At 42.0% G+C, this 19,982-nt stretch overlaps 1 pseudogene; it reads left to right on the top strand.

Annotated features, from left to right (window-relative positions):
• Nucleotides 1–2,666: 2,666 nt before the first annotated feature.
• LOC103079096 (60S ribosomal protein L35a pseudogene) lies at nucleotides 2,667–2,996 on the top strand (annotated as a pseudogene).
• Nucleotides 2,997–19,982: the final 16,986 nt, after the last annotated feature.

Raw genomic sequence — 19,982 nt, 5'->3', positions numbered from 1 at the left:
CACTGAAAAATTTATCCTTCTAAAATAAACATTTGATGATCTTGGTGACATGATTAGAATCTTCCTTGAGAAAGAAGTCCAAGTTCCTCAGTCTGGCAGGCTGGGCTTTATGATATGATCCCTGCTCACCTTTCCAATTCCACCTCTTGCTGCTTCATAGCCTGCACACTGGTCCCATTAAGTATGTTTGCAATTCCTTGAGTGCATCATACTCTTTCATGTCTATGACTTGCCAATGAGACATTTTGCTCTATTATATTTTTCTTCATCTTTTTGGTATATCCTTCTCCCATCTTACCCCTTTCTTAATGGCTAATCTAATTAGATGAGTTAGATAGACCAAACATTAAAAGATTATTGCTGTATTTAGAAGATGTGTTTGTAACTCAGCATAATAATGAAAGTATTAGAATTTAAGTATCTAGGATTTTTGACTATTAAGATGATTCAGTGTTAAAATACATTTCTCAGTTTTGTCCCCACAGAACCTTTTAAAGCAGTTTTAGCAGCTGATATGACCTTATATATCTACTCACTTATTCCCTCCACCCCAGATGCCCCCCCACCCGGAAAATACACTCCATGAAGCCAGAGACCTCAGCTGTGTTGTTGCTATAGATCCCATATGCCTAGAACAGTGCCCAGAAGAGGGTGGAAGTCAATTCACATGTGTCCAATGAAACAGTGAATAAACACTCAGTCCTAAAAAGCTCAGCCCAGTTGTCAACTCTTTGGGTAGCCTTCCCTGATGCTCCCAAAGGAGGATAGTGTACGATCATCTTCCCTGCGGCCCCCCCGGGTTGTCCTCTGTGATTGCACTTAGAACAGCATATTGCAACTGTATCATCACCTCCTTGAGAGCAGGGACTGTGTCTCTTATGTCTGTATCTGCAGTTTTAAGCATAGTACGAGCCATTTAGTAGACATTCAATCAATGTTTTAAGTAAATAACCCCACTGCACCTTCTATGACCACACTCTACATTCTTTGTCTCCTTTGCTGCCTGCAAACTCTTTGAGAATCAGAACTTTTTTCCCCAAGTCTTTCTCCCACTGTCTATTACCATGCTGTTCACATTCTAGACACACAATAAATGCTGAATTAAATTATCATTAGTGTTTCATATGTTCAGATAAACCTAAATGGAGCTCATCAAAAACAACAAGATGTTCAGTTTTCCACTGCTGACCAACATGATGCTAGGATATGGAAACAGATGGTTAGTTGTGACTTTTATAATTGTATGGAATACATTCTTTCAAACAACAAATTGCTATGGAACCTTTGGCATCTAGTCCATACATAATAGTTCGCATGCTTTCTGTTAGGATTTTGTACTAAGTTTCCCATGTCTTCCATCAGGACCTCCTAGGAGGATAATTTCTATAGCCAGAGTGTCCAATCTACCACGTCCTGGATAATATAGCCTGCAGAACAGTTCAACTCCCTTTGCTACCATTGTGTGCTCACCAAGTCTATGTATTATTTATCTGTTGGGTGATAAGAAGTAGAAAATTTCCTGGTCTACCTCCTGGACAGTGTTTACTTAGCCCTGGAAAATTCTGACTCTGAATCTCTTCTTGTGAGATTTTATATTTTCTGGAACATTACTCCTGACCTACTACGATTAGATGCATCAACATTTATTTTATAGTAGCTATAACTTAATTTCCTCAATACTTGATAAATACCCTTGCACCTATATCGAGATTTGGGAAGAAAAGAGCGTGTTCATATGATTTTGAGGATAGATCGCTTCAGTTGTTGGTTAATTTTATCCAAATTATGTTTAATCTTTTATAGTTTCTAATGTATTTGAAAACATGTTTGCTTTTATTAATTCAAGTGTCAACATACTGATTATTTTGAGAATATAAATTTTAATCCCAGTAGAGTTGCACTGTATCCAGGTTAGATTCTAAAATCAGCCTATCTGGCAAAAATCATGTGTAGAAAATTACCCATCTGCCAAACAAAGGCAGACCTTCCTTCTCTCCCAAGTCCAAAGCAGCCTGATCTCTTCTCACATCACTATGGATTTGTTTCATCATTTCCACACCAAATTAAATTACCAGCTTGCATTTAACGGCCATTTTGTATGAACAGCATATAGGCAAACAAGAATTATTTTCAGTACTGTGACATGATCATGAAACCAGAGGCACCTGGGATCAACATCAGGGTTACCTCCCATTTAATTCTCACTTAAGAGCACGTGTTTTTTGGTACAATATCAGGCAGACCAACCACCATGTGGTGTCTCTCCCTCTGTCTCTCCAAATTAGATAATCCATAGAAGTTCTTTGTGCATGTTCAGTGTCTACACTAAAAGTTTTTTAAACTGTACTCAATAGCTTATTTCAAACCCAACTGAAACCAAGAGCATGTCTGTCTAACCATCCATTCCAGCAGTTTCACATGTCTGATCATGCAAGTCTGATTTCTGTTCTGCAGTTCTGAACTTCCCTTACTGTGGGCACTCACATAAGAACAAACTGGCTTTGTCTGTTTCTTCCACATTTTAATGAACCTAGAAGAGAGTCCTGATGGCGTTATTTATGGTTCTAGCTTTAGGACACTGCATTTTCTTAAATAGCTAAATAAGAAAATAAGGTGCACTCTTTCAGCCATCTTGGACCCTGTGGAGGACTTTTAAAATGACAAATATGTCTGGACGGCTGTGGTCCAAGGCCATTTTTGCTGGCTATAAGTGGGGTCTACGGAACCAGAGGGAGCACACAGCTCTCCTGCAAATTGAAGGTGTATATGCTCGAGATGAAACCAAATTCTATCTAGGCAAGAGATGTGCTTATGTGTACAAAGCAGAGAACACAGTAATTCCTGGTGGAAAACCTAACAAAACCAGAGTAATCTGTGGAAAGGTAACTCGCGCTCATGGAAACAGTGGCATGGTTTGTGCCAAATTCCGAAGCAACCTTCCGGCTAAGGCCACTGGACACAGAATCCGTGTGATGTTGTACACTTCAAGGATTTAAACTTATTGAAAAGTAAATAAGTAAAAGTGTGGGGGGAAAAAAAAAGACAAGAAAGCACAGCCTGCAGCAGACATGCCCCATGCCCTGCCCTCCCCACCCCTTCCAATGGATTGCACTTCTGTGCTGGTGGCACCTGAATAAGGAGGAAGGGATTCTGCAAGGCCACTCACCAAACGCTCCTTGGCACCGCCTGCCAGGATATCTTGCCCGAACTTGACCCTCCCCTACCTGTGCCCAGGGCCCCGATGGGCTGGAGGGCTGCCTTCCCCAGCTGACCCACGGGATTCCGTCCCTGGCAGAGGGCAGAGGTACTCACAGGGTAGGGCCATGGAGAGGCAGGCTGAGTGGGGCACAGGGGCTCAGGAGAACTGCTTCTGGGGAGGCAGGAGGGAAACCTGTCGGAAGGTGGATCTGCACCTGCTTCCGAGCCCATGGTGCGTGCTTCCTCGTCCCATAGGCTCCGCTTACGCGGCACGGATTCGGACGAATTAAAACTGAAGAATTTCACGGCAGCAATTGCAGGAAACCCCAAGCAAGGGGTCTTGCTGTGTGGGAGTTCCTGTGTGACTGTTCCGGCCACACCCCGGCCCCTCACCACCCCAGCAGCTAGCTGATTCTCAGCTGCGAGGAGCTGCTTTCTTCCTTTCTCAGAGGTATCCATCTAGCGGCAAGAACTCTGGAGCCCAGTAGCGAAAAGGGGTTGGGAGGTCTAACTGTCCACGTAAAGAGTCTAGCGTTTCACTTAATGCCCTTGTTTTCAGTGTCCCCATCCTCAGCCAGGAATTCCCGAGCCTGGTTTACCTGTTTCAGATTCTTCATAGACGAATTCTCAAGTATTCTGCCAGGTAAAAAGAGCTGGAATCAGGACGGAACGGGAAGGGGATGTGCCGAGGAGGATGGTAACTGCTTATAAATACTTGGAGACAATCTGTCGTCTTCAACCCCACGCTGAATACCCCATTTTTGGAGGCCTGTGGTGTTTTCCATTTCCAAAAATGTCCATTTCTGGACTTCTGTGATAAAACTTGACTTGGCTTTGCCTCTCCAATTTTTATTTCAATTTCCTCTGCATTGCTAATTCAGTTACCACTCGCTGGTTTCCTTTCCTGCTCCCAAAATTATGTTGGTATTCTCTTTACTTCTATTCTTTTTATCCTATGAGCTTTTTTTTCCTTTTCAAAAGCTCTCTAATTATCTTAATGAGGTTTTGCAAGGGCAGAATTGTTTGTACATGTGTAATCAAATCTACACGTTTAACTGAAAGTCTCTCTTTTTTATTTCCTTCCCCATTTTAAAACAGAAGTTCTCTTTCTCTTTTCTCCTCTTCCCCGATGGTTGTATACAGGGGATGCTGGTGGTGATTATATTTACAATTTAGGCTAAGAACGCAGGAGCCCGAGAAGCGTGACCTCAAATATGGAAGACATGTTGACACTGTATTGTCTGGAAAAGGGGTGCTTGGCTGCTGGATGACCCAGCAATAGCACACACCGGGTACCTAATTCCTAAATGCAGAGGAGCTTGAAGTGCTTCTCTAGAAACTGCATGTGTCATGATGGTGAGGCACCAGCAGCAGCATCTGTGCCGTGGATTCCCCTGGCTCTGGACGATGGACCCAAGTTGGACCAACTGGACGTTCTCCCCTCGGAGTTTGGACTTTGATCCCAGATGAGAGAATTAGGAGTTATCAGTAATCGAGGCAAATAAATGGCAGCACTCCAGAGGGAAGACCCTCCCATTCCACTGCAGAGGCCCTCAGAGCTACCATGGTCCTCATACATCAAGAGATCCTGTGGGTCAGCTCTTCTTTGTGTTCCATGAGACACCACCTTACACCACACACATCCTATGAGTTCTTCCTTTTTTGTTGTTTTTTGGGTTTTTTGCTTAGGCTGGCTCTTGGTTATTTTAATTTCACTCAAAATAACCTAGAAGAGTGAAATGCACTCTTAAAGATGCTGCAGTCAGTTGCCATGAAGCATTAGGGTTCTGAGCTACTGGTGCAAGAACCAGTTATGTCCATCTCTTCCAACCTCATGTCAGTGACCTCATATGGGTAGCTTGGGTCAGCCATGGTGGGAATATTTACACCACAAGAACTGGTAAATGCTACAATTCAGGGACTTGGGGTTCCCTCCCCTCTCCCCAGGAGAGCTTGTGTTTAAACATCTAACAACACACCACTGATTGTAATCCTAGGTGTAAATTTCCCTGGCCCTCAGTTTGCCCATCCCTAAAGTGGGTATAACACGTCTGCTTCTCTGTCTTCTCAGAGATGTTAAGATTTAACCAAGGTAAAAAAAAAAAAAAAAAAATTAAACTATTCCAATATTCAGTACCTTTTGACAATGTAAATTAAAGAATTTAATTTAAATTGAATAATAAATTTTAACTAATAGCATTGATTATTAGGGACATGTCAAGGAGAAAATACTTTCTGAGAGCAGGACATAGACTGGACATACAGAATCTTGACTGGCTTATTCATAACTTGAGGAAATAAAGATAATAAAATAATACTCAAACGTATTATGAAAATAAGTGAGTAAATTCTCCACCCATTTTCTTTAGCAAGCTACGACAACCACCAATCACAATCATAGAAGGAGAAAGCTAAGTCTGCTTAGTTTTACTGCCTTTTACCACCCTCCCCCCTCTTTTACATGGTAGGAAATTCAAAGAAATTTTCTCTGAAAGATTAAAATAATCATCTAGTCTGAAGGTGAAAAAAAATCAACTGTCAGTATAACACATTTTTATTTTATATTTGTACATGAATATATTTTACAAAGTGAATCTGTATCCCTTATCTTATTCATTTCTATGGACATCTATTTTTATTTTTGATTTCCAATACAGCTCTCACCTTGCCTTTTTTCCTTTTCTTAATATAAAATAGAGGTTCTCAGATAAAATATGGTCTGAATTTCAATTTCAAGTACAGAGTAAGGTTGCACAGCTCCTACATTTAGATCCATGTCTTGGGCTTTGTGCTGTGTGCTCTGAACACTTGAACTAACATCAGCTCCGGGTCCCTCATTGAAAACAGATGTCATATCAAGACGTTGTGGATATTTGTCATTGCGAAAAAATATGCGTAAGGTAAGCAATTCAGATAACATTAGAAAATGACCACAAAACAGAAAACAGGTGTTCTTGTTATTTATAGGGTGCTTTTGAGAACGTAACAGAAGGGACAGCCTTTGTCCACTGGGACTGCGGTTGAAGGACACAATAGGAAATAGACCAAATAAGTCAGAAACATGAGTCCAGAGGACGGCGAGCTTTACGGATGAGATGTTACTGACGTTCTGTCTCATTTCTCTTCTTCCCTGACCCACCTCGCATGTCTTCTCCTCCAAGGGGGAGAATTTTACTAGGGGATCAGATTCAAAAGATTTGATGAAACATAATTCTGAAAACCAATTTGCAAGGGAAGGATTTTGCTGAGAAAAGCCTGAGAGAAATATGTTATTCACACATAAGAAACAGCCCGAAAAATTGTATAGGGCAACAGGGAATATCAAGATCTGGAGAAAATGATGAAAAGACTCTATATGGGCAAAGGAAGAATGAAATTTGACCAAAACAAGGGAAGGAAGGGATTCACAGGCAGTTATGATGCGTAACAGAGTATTACATGTTTATGTGCCAACAATTCAGAATTATAGAGCTCTCATGACCCATATTTGCACCTCTCTACCAGAATAAAACTTGCAAAGCGGGGCTTCCCTGGTTGTGTAGTGGTTAAGAATCCGCCTGCCAGAAGCCATAGGCAAAAACTGACATTCTTCAACTTTTGCGCTTAAAGGCGTTTTCCCCCATCCCCCTTTTCAGGTACCAGATAAGTGCTTGCCCACTAAGCCTCCTCCCAGGTCTTTTACCTTGAAACTTTATCTCTGATTTAGAATGTAAAACTTTGCCTCAGTAAAGGAATTTCAGGCATCATTGACCAGTCAAAGGAAGTTTTTTTGCCCAATCCCATGGAATCTATTACTTGTGTGTTTTACATAATTTTAATTATCTTTTTGCCCTTGAGGCAGGCAAAAATATATAACTTGGCAATGCTGATAACTTATTAGGGTTGAATACGTGAAATATTCAGGATGATGAAAGACTAAGCATGTTGCAAAACTGGATAACGTAATGGTTGCCGGCAAAGCCGAGGGCTGGCTGTAGGAGATCTTCTCAACAAAAGAAAGGCGGGTTTCATTACCACTTACCACAATATTCTTTTTCTTTTATTTAGTTATTTCTTTGCGGTACGCAGGCCTCTCACTGATGTGGCTTCTCCCGTTGCGGAGCACAGGCTCCGGACCCGCAGGCTCAGCGGCCATGGCTCACGGGCCCAGCTGTTCCGCGGCATGTGGGATCTTTCCGCACCGGAGCACGAACCCGTGTCGCCGGCATCGGCAGGCGGACTCTCAACCACTGCACCATCAGGGAAGCCCTGCAATACTTTTATGTGTTACTAGCCTACATAGCCCATGCTTTCCGTAATCATTCAGCTGTGAATGGAAGTTTGAATGATCCTTTGCAACCTCCATGAATACAATTGTGACAATTTCTTCCACCCTACATTTATTCACTCATATTTTTACTCAGCAACTGCTCTGTGTCACACCATGTTCATACTGTTTGTATGAACAGAAACATTACCTGCTCTTGTGGATCTTACATTACAGGTAAAGCAGGAAAACAAGCAAACAAATACACAAAAAAAATGTCAGATGGTGACAAAGTGCTCTTGAGAGACCTCATGTGATGGATCAAGATGGTGACTCCTTTTTTTTTTTTTTCTTGAACTATAATTGCTTTACAATATTGTGTTAGTTTCAGATATACAGCAAAGAGATTCAGTTATGTATATAATCTTTTTCAGATTCTTTTCCATTATAGGTTATTACAAGATATTGAATATAGTTCCCTGTGCTATACAGTAAATCCTTATTGTTTACCCATTTTATACATAATGGTGTGTATCTGTTAATCCCAAATTCCTAATTTGTCCCTTCCCCACCTTTCCCCTTCAGTAACCATAAGTCTGTTTCCTATGTCTGTGAGTCTATTTCTGTTTTGGAAATAAGTTCATTTGTATCAGTTTTTTAGATTCCACATATATGTGATATCATATGATATTTTGTCTTTGTCAGGCTTACTTCACTGAGTAGGATAATCTTTAGGTCCATCCATGTTGCTGCAAATGGCAATATTTCATTCTTTTTTATGGTTGAGCAATATTCCATTGTGTGTGTGTGTGTATATATATATATCTATATATATCTATATATATCTCTATATATATATCTCACATTTTAAATTGTGTGACTGGAGGAGGTTTCTCTAAGAAGGCAATATTTAAATTAAGCAAGTATGCGTGGCAATAGGAAGCAGGCAAGGGAAGATCTGGGAGAAAAGAACACTCCAAGCAGAGGAAATATGTGTCTTGGCATGTAAGGAGGCAGATGTGGCTGGAATGTGGTGGATGAGCAGGGAGGGTGTTAGGTGATAGTGGAAATGTAAGCTGGCAGCTCATAGAAAGTGGGCATCGTGAGCAGGAAAAGAGATTGGATTTCATCCTGATTACTACGGGAAGCCTTTGTAGGGTCTTAAGAAGGAAAGTGATGAGATGAGATTTAAACTTTTAAAAATTGCACTGGTCACTGCACACAGGATGGTTCATAAGTCATCAAGAGTGAAAGCAGAGAAACAAATTAAGAAACTATCACAAGAGCTTACATGAAAGCTGTCAATGGCTTAGATGAGGTCAAGAAGAATAGAAACAGCAAGAAGTTGTCAGATCCAGGACACATCCTAGAAAGACCCTCAGTGAGAGCTGCTGATGAATTGGATGGAAACGTGTGGAGGGAAAGAAACAAATCATGAATTTTCTGCAGTGGGCTGCCAGCAGTCCTTGGCATTTTTTGGCTGGTAGCAGCGTCACTGTACTTGCTGCCTCCATCTTCACAAGGCTGTCTTTACTCTCTGTGTGTCTGTGTCTCCCGCTCCTAATGATCGCACCACTCATGGGACTTAGGGCCCACCCTAGTCCAGTATGACCTCATCTTAACTTGATTCCACCTGCAAGAGCCCTATTTCCTCTGGATGGACAAGAATTTTAGGGGACACTACACAACCCACAGTAGCCAGGGGGTCTGCACGGTTCTCCTCAAGGGACTGCTCTCTGTTAAGTAAACAGTCAGGCAGCACAGGCTCAGGTAAGGGTGTCACCCAGGCTCATGAGGCTAAGAACTACCACATTGTCTTCTGAAGCCTGGCCTTGCAATGAGGTGGTGAAGAGTGTTAAGTACATGGAGACTCTACCTCTTAGCCCTGGAGGGAGAGTAGGGTTGTGACTGGAGCATTAGCAACAGGTGAGTAGTAACACACGTACAGCAGATTATATCTCAACTTTGGAGGTGGCGGGAAGCATCAGCAGGTATTATGGCTTGAATTACATCCCCCCAAATTCACATGTTGAGGCCTTAACCACCAGTGTGAGATTTGGAGATTGGGCCTTTAGGGAAGTTATTAAGGTTAAATGAGGCCATAAGTGTGAGGCCCTAATCCACTAGAATTGGTGTCCTTATAAGAAGAGGAAGAGACACCAGGGATCTCTCTCCACACACATACAGAGGAAACGCCATGTGAGGTCACAGAGAGAAGGTGGCCAACTAACTACAAATCAGGGAGAGAGCTCTCACCGGAAACCAACCCTGATAGAACTTGGTTCTAGGACTTCCAGCCTCCAGAACTGGGAGTAAATAAATGTCTGTTGTTTAAGCCACCGAGTCTGTAGTACTTTGTTATGGCAGCCCAGCCAACTAGGACAGCAAGTCTTCATTTCAGGTACAATAAATAGGAGTCAAATGCCCCCACAGACATCAGGGGGAGGTGAGGGAAGATCAAGGTATGGTCTATCCTAGAGAAACACATCTCAAATCTTCATGACAGAGTTTCTGATTTGATTATAAAGAATTTTATTAAACCAATATTTATTGCATGCTTATTATGTACAAGTCACTAGTTGCATCATTAAATTTCAGACACCTGTCAAGACCTAGTGTATATTAGTGGACCTTGATCTGAAGCCAAAGACAGTGTGGCTTTGTTCAGTCACTGTGTCCCTCATTATTCTTCTGAAGTAAATGGCAATAACACTCACCTCTGGTATCATGATTTTAAAGAGGTGAAAACAAGACCTGTGCTGTGAAAGTAATGCGACATTAACTATTTCTTGGTATTGGAGAAAGATTTTTAAAACTAGTTACCATATTCTGTCCACTATAGACATTGCTCCTATGTCATCTCTAGCAACAAGATCTAAAATTATTTCATCCTTTTCCTTAGGTGTTCTACTTCTAACTTCATGCTCTAGTCCAAGCTATTTTCCATTTGATTACTGCATGGGGAATTATTTTGACCCTTGATAACAAGTTTAGAAGCTTCTTGCAATCCAGTTTCACAGTTTATATTCACTCTAAGCTCTTCCTGGATGGGCTCCCTGAAAGAGCATACAAACGGGAACCAACGGGTCACTTTGAAGGTTTGGTTTGGTTTAACATCTTTATTGGCAACCGAGAAGAATGTGAAAACACCACAGTAATGAAATCTGATTCTAAATTGGGAGTTGCTGCAATGACAGAGGAATAAATTGAGGAGAAAACCACAGAGTAACTGAAATTCAACTTAGCAAGTTACAATCTAATATATCTGAGAGCTGAAAAAGAATTCACAACATGAGCTCTCAATGGATGAGCGAAGTCAGTCAAATATTAATGTCCTGAAAGACCTGAGGGTAATGGCAAACTTAATCATGCATGTTAGAGCTGAGATGGGCTAGAAAATGATCAATGCTGTTTTGTACAGCAAGTAAGGAGGTAGCATAGGGAAGGAAAATGTACGGGACTGGTGAGATGACATCTAGAATTTGATATTGTATTGGATGTGTTATCACTTGGAAAATCCCTCAATCACAGACAAGTTGAAGTCATATATCAAAGGAAGAATGGAAGGAGAGGATTGACGTTGGGAAAAGCCAAGTTGAATGGAGGATTAAAGCAGATAAATACGAACTGGCAGCATTTCCCAATTACTCAAAGTTACAGAAAGCAGCGTGCTTAGTAGGTAAGAACTTCAAAATCAGACTGGTTTTGTGTCTCCCATTCAGCCACTTATTAGTTGATGGACCTTGGGCAAGCTGTAGAACTCTAGAAGTCTCAGTTTCTTGGTCTGAAAACATGTAGTAGCAGTAATACTTGATTCTTAGGGTTGTTTGAAGGGTGAATAAGATAGTGCATGTAAGAAATTAGTGCCATCTCCAATGCATACATTCTCAAGAAGTACCAACTACAACAAGAAATAATAATAATAATGATCTACACATAATTAGATTTTTTTTTATATTAACGCACACACATTTTTGTCAAACATTTTTACCCTCTATTAGTGATAATTTTTGCACGGGAATTTTTCTAGACACGACATTCAACTTAGAGTTTCCACCCAACAATGTGAAAGCCTCTACACCAGCAGAGTATTCATTTTAAGTAGTTCACTGTCCCCCATCACTTTCTCCACCACATAATTCTACCATCTGTCCTCCCATATCTTCTTAATCAGAATAGCCTGATAGGCAGTCCTGGATCTAGTGATTTTTTAAAACAAGAGAATATGGAATGAGAGCCAGATGGTAAATTTGAGCATATCTAGGACAATCACTTTATTTAGCTACAAAAACAAACAAAATTAAACAGTTGCTTCTCTTTTTTATCCATTGGTTTCCCTGGCCAGATAAGTCCTTGAACTTTTTTAGATGACAAAAAATTTCCAACCACTCATCATATACCACATAACATTTCAAACCACGGGATATCAAAGAAAGAGCATATTTTGCTTGTGCCATTTTTAAAAGTCTCAGTCTTTGTGTAGTTGCTTTCTATTGCCTGTCAGGTTGTTTCTATGACTTTTAAGCTGAAGGGCAAATGGAGATATTATTTTGAAAAAGGTAAATATTTCAAGGGAATTTCATGTGCACTAAGGGAAACAGGGAGGGACAAACTGTGATATCCTGCCCCCCCTCCAAGGTAAATGATGTAAATGACCAGGTTAAAGAATTTCCTCCTTGCTGAACTCTGCATGCTGTTTTGCAAGCATTCCATAGAAATGAAGGTAATGAAGTGTGTTCCCTGAAAGGTCCTTTTCTACACTTGATCTTAGCCAAAAGGCCGAGAAGCGATGAAAGGTCCTTTTCTGAGATTAGATCCTGGCTTACCCCGCTATAGTCTAGAGCCTACCATATTAATTAACCAGATCAAACAAATTCCTTTTTCAATTGAAAACCTGTGGTCCAGTGGCTTGATCAATCTGATACCATAAGAATAAAAACCATTCTGGTCCCAAAGATTTTCCTCTGAGAAAAGAACTGAATGACAAAATACTTCTGCACATCCTCCAGACATGTCAATTTCTTTTTTCAAATTGGACACTTTTCGAGGAGTTTGTAAAAACTATCTAGCAACCATGTGTAAAATATATAGCTAGTGGGAAACTGCTGTATAGCACAGGGGAGCTCAGCTTGGTGCTCTGTGATGACCTAGATGGGTGGGATGGGGCAGGGAGGTGGCAGGGAGGTCCAAGAGAGAGGGGATATAGGTATACATATAACTGATTCACTTCATTGTACAGCAGAAACTAGCACAACATTTTAAAGCAATTTTACTCCAATTAAAAAAAAAAGAAAAAAAAGAATTATATTGAAACAAAATGAAAAGAAAAAACTATCAAGCAGATTATGACGGAGACATTACTTTGAGATAATAGATCAATCATCTCAAACTATTCTGTGTCATCTTGGATTTTAATGCCATTGAAATAATGCAGGACTTTAGGCTATTTCCACTGAGGCACCAAACTAACTTTTATAAATAATTATTAAGAAGTTTGTGAAGGCCTTCCCTGGTGGTGCAGTGGTTGAGAGTCCGCCTGCCAATGCAGGGGATACGGGTTCGTGCCCTGCTCCAGGAAGATCCCACATGCCGCGGAGTGGCTGGGCCCGTGAGCCATGGCCTCTGAGCCTACACGTCCGGAGCCTGTGCTCCGCAACGGTAGAGGCCACGACAGTGAGAGGCCCGTGTACCGCAAAAAAAAAAAAAAAAAAATTGGGGTTTTTTTTCCATTTGATTAGCTCGTCAAATATCGTGGCTTCTACCGTTGTGGAGCACAGGCTCCGGACGCGCAGGCCCAGCGGCCATGGCTCACGAGCCCAGCCCCTCCACGGCATGTGGGATCTTCCCGGACTGGGGCACGAACCCGTGTCCCCTGCATAGACAGGCAGACTCCCAACCACTGTGCCACCAGGGAGGACCATATATATATATATATATTTTTTTTTTTAACATCTTTATTGGAGTATAATTGCTTTACAATGGTGTGTTAGTTTCTGCTTTATAACAAAGTAAATCAGCTATACATAAACATATATCCCCATATCTCCTCCCTCTTGCATCTCCCTCCCACCCCACCTATCCCACCCCTCTACGTGGTCACAAAGCACTGAGCTGATCTCCCTGTGCTGTGCAGCTGTTTCCCACTAGCTATCTATTTTACATTTGGTAGTGTGTATATGTCCATGCCACTCTCTCACTTCATCCCAGCTTACCCTTCCCCTTCCCCACGTCCTCAAGTCTATTCTCTACATCTGCATCTTTATTCCTGTCCTGCCCCTAGGTTCTTCAGAAACTTTTTTTTTTTTTAGATTCCATATATATGTGTTAGCATCGGTATTTGTTTTTCTCTTTCTGACTTACTTCACTCTGTATGACAGACTCTAGGCCCATCCACCACACTACAAATAATTCAATTTCGTTTCTTTTTATGGCTGAGTAATATTCCATTGTATATATGTGCCACATCTTCTTTATCCATTCATGTGTTGATGGACACTTAGGTTGCTTCCATGTCCTGGCTATTGTAAATAGAGCTGCAATGAACATTGTGGTACATGATCCCTTCTTTTCTTAACACCGTGTTATGACATAACACTTGAGGAAGTGATATTTTCACATTAATAATACTTTTTATCGGACATTCATTTTTACCTGAAGGAAATGTCTTCCTCAAGAAAGGGAAGAAATTGTGATCTCCTTTTCTGTAGGTGTAAACGTCAGAAGAGTCCATGTTCTACTTTGGAATTCAGTCGCATTAAGAAGATTTTATTATTGATATTTAGGCAACTACTTTTCCCCACATAAAACTTGCTAATATATTCCAGATGTGTATCAATTAACCATCCAGTTTTTGGCCTGCAACTGATAGATGACTTGTTTTAGTTCTGTTTCAGATGAATGTTATTCTAGCTTACTGAAACAGAAATGACAGAACACCAATTTGATTTCCACTTGTATGCTGTGTGTAGCAATCAAATAAGCAATTACACAAGGCATGTTGAATTCTTTTCAGCTTAGGACATGCAGTTCACATATCTCCCTGTCTGAGGCCCAGGGGTGTGGAACAAAAGATTGGGTACTTTTATACCCCAAAAAAGATCAGGTGCTTTTATAATGTCCCCCACCTGCTCTCCAGGTGGGGCAAGCACCATATTTTGGTGAGTTGTCTTATGTCAATCTGGCCTCAGTTTGGGGTGGATACATTTTCTTTGAGAACTTGTCTGCATTGACTGACAGTGTCTTTGGGCTTACGAAAACAATCATTAAGAGAAGAAAAATTTATTTTTCACTCATACATCGTGCTTCTCTGAGGTCCACGTTTCTCTCTCTTTTTTTTTTTTTTTGTAGTACGCGGGCCTCTCACTCTTGTGGCCTCTCCCATCGCGGAGCACAGGCTCTGGACGCGCAGGCTCAGCGGCCATGGCTCATGGGCGCAGCCGCTCCGCGGCATGTGGGATCTTCCCAGACCGGGGCACGAACCCGTGTCCCCTGTATCGGCAGGCGGACTCTCAACCACTGCGCCACCAGGGAAGCCCCCACGTTTCTCTTTTTATCAAGTGCTTTGACTAGATAGAACTAATTCTTGATTATTTTTCTACACAAATTTTGTTAGAAAAATATTTTGTTCTTCAAGAGTCATTTGGACTTCTTTTTGCGGAAAAAAAACAAAAACAAAAGCTGTTTCCTTGGAAGAAAAGAATAGACTTCTTATAACACCCACGTTTTGCTTCTGTCTCCATCAATGACCTGAATGATTCCATGCCCTCGTCAGCATCAAGGAGATAATGTCTCCCCGCATCTGCCTCTGGATGATCTTGTCTGGGACAGTTTGGAACATTTACGAACTTTAGTCTGTACCAATATGCATTATTATGCCCACGTATGATTGAATCATACATTTCCTGCTGCATCAAGGTTATCCAGATACCTGGAGCGCATTCCATTTTGTTGTAGGTAAAAAAGCAAGGTGTCCTTCACCTTTACCATTTATTGCCTTTGACTCAGAACTCGATTCTCCTGAAACGCCTTTGGTTATGGGAGGGAAAGGTTGGAGGCTGTGTTTCTTTTATTTCCTAAAGAAAATGGGTCCTTTATTTATATCACTAAACCACTTCTGTCTCTAAATTGTTCTGCTTGTAATTGATACATTGTCCTTTAAATGCTTTTACACTGTGAGCACGGCATTGCTTTAAAAACAGTTTAAAAGTACTTATGCACCTGGAATTCTGTTCTGTGGGGAGGGAAATTAAAAAGAGAGACAAAGAAAGAGGAGGGGAAAAAGCTAGTCCTGAAAGTGTTTAAAGCTCCAGGGGTGAAAAAAAAAAAGAGGTGAAAAAATAGAATGCAGTGAAATAAAATGTTTAATAAGTGTTGACACGCAGGGTGCAGAGTTCGCTGGACATCTGAGAAAACCAAAATTGCAGGGAAGTGGAGACCCTTTCAGAGCAAGGATTCAGGGTTTTTCAGGATCCCTGAACCACCAGCATGAGAACCTGATGCTCTTAACAATGCAGGTTCCAGGGCCCCGAGCTGGCCCTGCTGAGTGAGAAGAGCTCAAATGAGACCCAGGAATTTGTATATTAACCACCTCCCATGTGATTCATATGCACAATAGGTTCTGAGAGCTGCTTATATATTCAGTCCAAAGCACTGAAAAATAACACCGGGCTAATCCCCACCTGTCTAGATGGCCTTTAATTCATCAAATAACAAAAACAAATATACCTCTCACTTACCTCTCCCAGGTATCAAAATGCTTTGAAGCGTGACACTCTCTGTGGTGGAATATTCTTCTGGATGTCTCTCATCTCTCCCCTCCACACCTCCGACGGCCTCCTCCCACCCAGTTCCCCAGAAAGCAGCCCGTTTTCTGAAAGATAACTTCCTCTTACTTTCCTGCCTAGAAGCCTCCAGTGGCTTTCCGAAACGCTCAGAACACTCAGAATGAAATCCAGGAACGTCTCCAGGTCCACCAAGGAACACAGGACCCAACCTCTGTCCTCTTCCCCTCTCCAGCCTCATTTCACACCATCGTCCCCCTTGATTTCTGTACATCATTTCCCCGCCACAGATGCCTTCTTTCAGATCCCCAGTAAACCAACTTCTCTTTAAGGGCCCTTGAACTTGTAACTGAATGGGCTAAACTTAGGAGAGAGGGTCCAATCAGAAAAGAGCTTTATTTTTCTCCCGACACTGGGCTGAAAAATACTCTGTTGAACTGCGCTTCCCTTCCCGTGAAAACGACGCCCAGCAGTGCTCTTAGCTTTCTGCTCATTTTCTAAATAAAAAACGTGTTCCCACCCCCAGCGTGAAGCTAGCCCTCCGCTCTGGAAGCAGCACAGTTTCCCAAGGAGCGGGATTTGTGGGAAAGTTACGACGGCTGGTTTACAGACCTGTGTTGTCTTAACTTGATTTGTCTCTGGCTTTCAAATGCCCTCAGTCCGGGCTGACACCCAAGTGTTTAGGTCTTCCCTGCAAGGCTCACCATACATTCTTCAGAGACAGCAGCACCGCTGCCAACCACAGGGCCCTTGGTAGAGCGCTGTTCCCCGATGTGAGCCATGCATTCTTGGAGCGGTTATTCAGACCTACATCCCCAGCTGCCCCATCCTATGCACACCCTTGGAATCCTCTCCCTTGCAGCCAGTCAGCCTGTGGGTCGGGGTCCTTCCAGGCCGTGCTACCTTCTGCAGAGCCTACAGGGGCTGGTGGGCACTGTCCCACACTGGGGCCCCGCCAAGCCCTGGAGCCGCCAGTGTCGCCCTGCTGCCCTGTCCTTTGGCTCTACCATGGCCGGTTCCTACCTTCAGACTTTTCCAGCCCAAACCTGGGTAACCGACTTCTTGCCACTCAAATCCCAGATTCTCCAAGAAGTGCCCCTCACTTTCCTTTGCTGGGAGGCTGGTGTCTGAGCTTCTGTAAGCAAGTCCTGAGAGACGGAATAGAATTCCAGTTTTCCCTTCCTGCAAACACCCCCGTCCCCCGTCCCCCCACCCCCCAAAAATGTTCAGCTGCTGCCTCTTGCCATTGACTTAGAGGAAGGACCGGAACTAATTCCCTTCTACCCATGGAGAAAGATAGGGAAGCGCTGCTGTGTTTTCTTCCCTGCAAATGCACTTCAGAGCATGCTGCACTCGATGACTCTAGCCTTTTCTTATACACCCTCCTTGTACGAGCGCCACGTGCACCTCCTAGCAAGTCCTGTAGGGGATGTTTCTAGTATCTCTCTTCAGAACTTGGGGAGATTTTATCACCCACTGCTCTGTGTTTTGGGAATTTAGTCACCCTAAAAAGAAAAACCCTATTCCTTAAGTTGTTCTGTTCTGATTGCTTTCATTATCCATCCATGCATAACAAACTATCCCCAGAAGTAGTGACTTAAAACAACACGTTATTCTTTTTTACGATTCTGTGGGTTGACTGGCCTCAGCTGAGTGGTTCTTCTTTTCTGTGTCATTTGTGTTCACTCACTTGGTGGCATTCAGTTGGGTTGGCCTGGAAAGCTGATGAAGTCTTCACCCAGATGGTGCTCAGTGAAGCCTCTCTTTATAGCTTGGGCTTCTTGACAGCATGGCAGTTTCAGAGCAGTTGAACTTTTTGAAAGGCAGCTGGCTTCAAAGAGGGAAAGCAGAAACTACCAGGCTTAAAAGATAGGCTTGGAGCAGGCATGTCTTTGCATCTGCCAGTGAAGGAAAAAGAGACTGCCTCTGGATAGCAGAAGTGGCATGCCCGTATAGAAAGGGAAGGAATTGACAGAAGCCATCTTTGGAGGCTGTTTATCATACTGACCCCTCTGCCTGGAATGTTCTTTCCAAAGATCTTAACATGGCCACTGGCCCCCTTCTCAGCATTTGGGTCTCAGCTCAAATGTCATCACTGGCCTGTCATCACCAAGGTACTTGCCAACTCCACCATCTCACATAACCCTACAGTCACTCTGAGTTAATGTCTTCATTTCATTTCATTGTTTATTGTTTATTGTATATTGCCATTGTTTATTATTATTTGTATGTTGTCTCTACTTAACCTTCCACTCCCTATGGGAATGTAAGCTCCTGGATAGAAAGGAACTTGGCTTCTTTACTCCCTGCAGTCTCTACATCTTCCAGAAAAGAGAAATGACTCACTAACTCTTTGTGAAGAAATTAACACCTAGCTCAGTTCTACCATGTTCAAAGCCTGCTCTCAATAATAGTGGTTGATGATATGACCCAGGAGTCCCACTACCGAGCATATGCCCTGAGAAAACCATAATTCAAAAAGAGTCATGTACCACAATTTTCATTGCAGCACTGTTTACAATAGCCAGGTCATGGAAGCAACCTAAGTGTCCATCAACAGATGAATGGATAAAGAAGATGTGGCACATATATACCATGGAATATCACTCAACCATAAAAAGAAACGAAACTGAGTTATTCGTAGTGCGGTGGATGGAACTAGATAGAGTCTGTCATACAGAGTGAAGTAAGTCAGAAAGAGAAAAAAAGACCATATGCTAACACATATATGTGGAATCTAAAAACAAAAAAAAGTTTCTGAAGAACCTAGGGGCAGGACAGGAATAAAGCCACAGATGTAGAGAATGGACTTGAGGATATGGGGAGGGGGAAGAGTAAGCTGGGACAAAGTGAGAGAGTGGTATGGACATATATACACTACCAAATGTAAGGTAGATAGCTAGTGGGAAGCAGCCGCATAGCACAGGGAGATCAGCTTGGTGCTTTGTGACCACCTAGAGGGGTGGGATAGGAAGTGTGGGAGGGAGGGAGACGCAAGAGGGAGGGGATATGGAGATATAGGTATACATACAGCTGATTCACTTTGTTATACAGCAGAAACCAACACACCATTGTAAAGCAATTATACTCCAATAAAGCTGTTAAAAAACAATAGTAGTGGTTGATGGACACAAATGTCTTTATATCTACCCAAGGTTTCATGAGAGAGTAACATTTTTAGAATATTTTTTAAAAATCTCTAGAACAGTAGAGACAATTTCTCAGTCAAAGTTTGACTCCAATCACACTTTGGATTTCTCCCGGATAAAATGCCCTCAGGTTTAATGAAACTTCTTAACGTTAATAAACGGCTAAACAGAATTTTACTTTCTGCTTAGTCAAGGGAGAATATTAATGTTACACCCTTGATTTTCCTTCTCATAATATGTTAATGCTGTAGTAAATCAACATCGTTAAGGGGACCATACCTTAAGGTGAGAACGGACAACCTGCAGTTTTTATGCCATTATTTTTATTGGGATAATAATGATAATAGTTAAGTATCTCGAGCACTTAGCCTGAGTGCCTGGTTCTGTGCTAAGTGCTTCACATGGACCAACTCTTGGGTTAGTCTAAGCACAATGACCAGAAGGGTCTTTTGCTGCCTTTGTGGGGACTGTCTATAACCTCTAGGAATATGCCCTTAATGAATATCACCATTTGAACAACTTCCTCCCTGATTCTCTGCAAACTCTACAAGAAGAGAGAGAGATACTTTGATATATTACCTTTTTTTATTAAAGTATAGTTGCTGTACA

This window comes from Lipotes vexillifer, unplaced genomic scaffold (assembly GCF_000442215.2).
Source record: "Lipotes vexillifer unplaced genomic scaffold, Lipotes_vexillifer_v1.1 scaffold590, whole genome shotgun sequence".
Lineage (NCBI taxonomy): Eukaryota > Metazoa > Chordata > Mammalia > Artiodactyla > Lipotidae > Lipotes > Lipotes vexillifer.
Note: the sequence above shows the minus strand (reverse complement) of the source record. Positions and strands in the feature narration are given on the sequence as shown.